The sequence below is a fragment of the Loxodonta africana genome, chromosome 8 (assembly GCF_030014295.1).
Source record: "Loxodonta africana isolate mLoxAfr1 chromosome 8, mLoxAfr1.hap2, whole genome shotgun sequence".
Lineage (NCBI taxonomy): Eukaryota > Metazoa > Chordata > Mammalia > Proboscidea > Elephantidae > Loxodonta > Loxodonta africana.
Window position 1 is genome coordinate 57,137,186 of NC_087349.1, and position 5,214 is coordinate 57,142,399.

Consider the following 5,214-nt stretch of genomic DNA (forward strand, 5'->3'; position numbering starts at 1 on the left):
ATTGATGAAGTAGAAGAACTGAACAGAAGATTTCAAAGAGCATCTCAAGAAGACAAAGTAAAGTATTATAATGACCTGTGCAAAGAGCTGGAGATGGAAAACCAAAAGGGAAGAACACGCTCGGCATTTCTCAAGCTGAAAGAACTGAAGAAAAAATTCAAGCCTCAAGTTGCAATAGTGAAGGATTCCATGGGGAAAATATTAAATGATGTAGGAAGCATCAAAAGAAGATGGAAGAAATACACAAAGTCATTATACCAAAAAGAATTAGTCGATGTTCAACCATTTCAAGAGGTGGCATATGATCAGGAACCGATGGTACTGAAAGAAGAAGTCCAAGCTGCTCTGAAGACATTGGCAAAAAACAAGGCTCCAGGAATTGATGGAATATTAATTGAGACGTTTCAACAAACAGATGCAGCACTGGACGTGCTCACTCGTCTATGCCAAAAAATATGGAAGACAGCTTCCTGGCCAACCGGCTGGAAGAGATCCATATTTATGCCTATTCCCAAGAAAGGTGATCCAACCGAATGTGGAAATTATAGAACAATACCATTAATATCACACGCAAGGAAAATTTTGCTGAAGATCATTCAAAAACGGCTGCAGCAGTATATCAACAGGGAACTGCCAGAAATTCAGGCCAGTTTCAGAAGAGGATGTGGAACCAGGGATATCATTGTTGATGTCAGATGGATCCTGGCTGAAAGCAGAGAATACCAGAAGGATGTTTACCTGTGTTTTATTGACTATGCAAAGGCATTTGACTGTGTGGATCATAACAAACTATGGATAATACTGTGAAGAATGGGAATTCCAGAACACTTAATTGTGCTCATGAGGAACCTTTACATAGATCAAGAGGCAGTTGTTCGGACAGAACAAGGGGATACTGATTGGTTTAAAGTCAGGAAAGGTGTGTGTCAGGGTTGTATTCTTTCAACATACCTATTTAATCTGTATGCTGAACAAATCATACGAGAAGCTGGACTATATAAAGAAGAACGGGGCATCAAGATTAGAGGAAGACTCATTAACAACCTGCGTTATGCAGATGACACAACCTTGCTTGCTGAAAGTGAAGAGGACTTGAAGCACTTACTAATGAAGATCAAAGACCACAACCTTCAGTATGGATTACACCTCAACATAAAGAAAACAAAAATCCTCACAACTGGACCAATGAGAAACATCATGATAAATGGAGAAAAGATTGAAGTTGTCAAGGATTTCATTTTACTTGGATCTACAATCAACAGCCATGGAAGCAGTAGTCAAGAAATCAAAAGACACATTGCATTGGGCAAATCTGCTGCAAAGGACCTCTTCAAAGTGTTGAAGAGCAAAGACGTCACCCTGAACACTAAGGTGCGCCTGACCCAAGCCATGGTATTTTCAATTACATCATATGCATGTGAAAGCTGGACAATGAATAAGGAAGACCGAAGAAGAGTTGATGCCTTTGAATTGTGGTGTTGGTGAAGAATATTGAATATACCACGGACTGCCAAAAGAATGAACAGATCTGTCTTGGACGTAGTACAGCCAGAGTGCTCCTTGGGAGCAAGGATGGTGAGACTGTATCTTACATACTTTGGACACGTTGTCAGGAGGGATCAGTCCCTGGAGAAGGACATCATGCTTGGTAGAGTACAGGGTCAGCAGAAAAGAGGGAGACCCTCAACGAGGTGGATTGACACAGTGGCTGCAACAATGAGCTCAAGCATAACAACAATTGTAAGGATGGTGCAGGACTGAGCAGTGTTTCGTTCTGTTGTGCATAGGGTTGCTATGAGTCGGAACCAACTCGACGGCACCTAACAACAACAACAAGACAATATTCACCCTAGAAGACAAAAAAGGGCGCTGTATAATGATTAAAGGTATGATCCTTCAAGAAGGCTTAATCATAATAAATATCCACACACCCAATGACAGGGCTCCAAAACACATAAAAGAAATTCTATCAGAACCGATAGAGGAATTGACAGTTCCACAATTATAGTAGACTTCAACACACCGCACTCAGTAAAGGAGAGAACATCTAGAAAGAAGCTCAACAAAGATACAGAGGATCTAAAGGGCACAATCAGCCAAGTTGGCCTCACAGACATATATAGAACAGTCCACCCAACAGCTGCAAAGTACACATTCTTTTCCAATGCACATAGAATGTTCTCCAGAATAGATCATAGGCCACAGAGAAACCCTCAACAAAATTCAATATACTGAGATAATACAAAGTATCTTCTCTGGCCTCAATGCCATCAAAGTAGAAATTAACAACAAGAAGAGCAAGGGAAAAAAAAGTCAATTACATGAAAACTGAATTAACACCCTACTTAAATACCACTGGGTAATAGAAGAAATCAGAGATGGAGTTAAAAAAAATTCCTAGAATCAAAAGAGAATGCAAACACACCATACCAAAACCTTTGGGACACAGCAAAGGCAGTCTTCAGAGGTCAATTTATAGCAATAGATGCACACATCAAAAAAGAAGAAAGGGACAACATAAAAACATTAGCTACACAACTTAAACAAATAGAAAGAGCACAGCAAAAGCCCACAGCCACCAGAAGACAGAAAATAATAAAAATTAGAGCAGAAATAAATGAAATAGAGAATAGAAACAACAGAAAGAATCAACAAAACTAAAAGTTGGTTCTTTGAAAGGATCAACAAAATTGACAAACCACTGGCCAAACAGACAAAAGAAAAATAGGAAAGGATGCAAATAGCCGAAATAAGAAACAAAATGTGGGACATTACAACAGACCCAACTGAAATAAAAAGGATCATAAGAGAGTACAACAAAAAACTATAGTCCGACAAATTTGAAAACCTAAAGGAAATGAACAAATCTCTAGAGATACACTACCTACCCAACTAACACAAAATGAAGTTGAAAATATGAACAGACCCACAACAAGAGAAGAGATTGAAAAAGTAGTTATATAAAAAAAAAAATCCCAGTAAAATAAAGCCCTGGTCCAAATGGCTTCACTGGAGAATTCCACCAAACATTCAGAGAAGAGTTTACGCCAGTACTACTTCAAAGCATTTCAGAACACAGAAGAGGAAGCAATACTTCTGAATTCATTCTATGAAGCCAGCATAACCCTGATTCCAAAACCAAGCAAAGACACCACAGGAAAATTACAGACCAATATCTCTCAGGGATATAGATGCAAAAATTCTCACCAAAATTCTAGCCAATGGAATTCAGCAGCATATCCAAAAAATAATACAGCACGACCAAGTAGGATTCATACCAGGTATGCAAAGATGGTTCAACATTAGAAAATCAATCAAAAGAATCCACCATATACAAAAGGAAAAAAAAAAAGAATTACACAATCATCTCAACCAATGCAGAAAAGGTATTCCTGAAGGTCCAACACCCATTCCTGATAAAAACTCTCAATAAAATAGGTATAGAAGGGAAATTTCTCAGCATAATAAAGGGTATCTTTGCAAAAAAACAGCCAGCATCAATCTTAATGGAGAGAGGCTGAAAACATTCCCCTTGAGAACAGGAACAAGACAAGGATGCCCTTTACCACCACTCCTATTTAACATTGTGCTGGAAGTACTAGCTAGAGCAATAAGGAAAGAAAAAGAAATAATGGACATTCAAATCGGTAATGAAGAAGTTAAATTGTCCCTATTTGCAACTGATATACTATACATAGAACACCCAAAAGACTCCACAAGAAAACTACTGGAACTAATAGAGTCAGCAGAGTAGCAGGGTACAAGATAAACATACAAAAATCAGTTGGATTCCTATACACCAATAAAGAGAAAGATGAAAAGGAAATCATGAAAACAATGCCATGTATAATAATCTCTAAAAAAATAAAATAAAATTTTAAGATTTCAACTATTTTAAAAACCAGTAATAGAAATCTGTAATGTTCTCTTAGGGGCACTTAGGTAATTAAAGAGAACTGGGGAAGTAGGGAAAGCCAGTTCCTTAAGTTAATAAAGTTTTAATCATTGATTAGGTATATGGTTTGTTTTCTCTGATTTGAAAAATTATCAGAGTTGGAATTCCCACAGGCAGGCAACAAGAATTTGTCAGGCAAAAACTGACAAAAAAAACCTTGACATTGAATTAGAATAGATTATAAATTTGATCCTGGCCTTTGGCAGAGCTTCCAATATGTGATAGTGCCAACCCAAATCACCGAGCTGGAAGACCAAGCAGCATGTTTTAATCTCATTCTTTTCACATGTACTTTAGACCAAGGTTTCTCAGCTGCAGGACTACTGACACTTTGGGTCAGATAATTCCTTGTTGTGAAGGTCTGTCTGTCCTATACACTGTAGGATGTTAAGCAGCATTCCTGATCTCTAACCACTAAATGCCAGCACACAATCCCTTCCCCCCGCCCCCTCTCCCCCCGCCATTATGACAATAAAAATGTTTCCAGACATTGCCAAATATCCTATGGGGGAGCAAAATGAGCTGCTGTCTGAGAGCCTCTATTTTAAAATATGCTAAGAAAGGTACCCAGTACTGCTAGTTAAGCCAATTCACTGCTAGATTAGTTGTCAGGACAAGTTTATACTCTGTAATATAATTTCTACACCCACTGTTTTTTAAATTCCTGGTTAAAATTCCTTTTGAAAATTCCAAGTTCGCCCCAGTTGAACTAAAGGGAAAAGGAACTTTTCCTCACCTGAGATTAGGTGGGGAAGTCAACACACCAGTGGACAGGAATGAGCTACCACAGGGAAGAACTGGAGATACAGGGAAGGGAGATGTGGAGAGAGTTGTTGATACTGGAGCTCTCACTTTAAGAAGCTCACTACTCTTTATTTCTTGGAATTTCATTTGTTGTTGTGTTAGTGGCCATCACCTGTATGTGTTTGGTTTGCAGCCTCATATGAACTTTGTATTGAGCTCCAAACTTGTATACCCAAGTGTTTACTAACAGCTCCCCTCAATACCTTAAGACCACTCAAAGTCAATATAGTCAATGTTCTGAGTCATGTTAGAGGAACCTGGCTACACTAACGTGTAGGCTCATGTGGGCTAATGCAATCAGAAGTGAAGAAACAGAGCCGGTTTTATAAGTCCTGTGGATCCAGAGAAAGAAGGCTGAAAGGAACACATAATTATGCTAGCTGAGATGAGGCATTTATAAGATACTGAATGTGTAGAACCAAAGTAAAAGCTATGCAGGAAATCTCAATATAGAG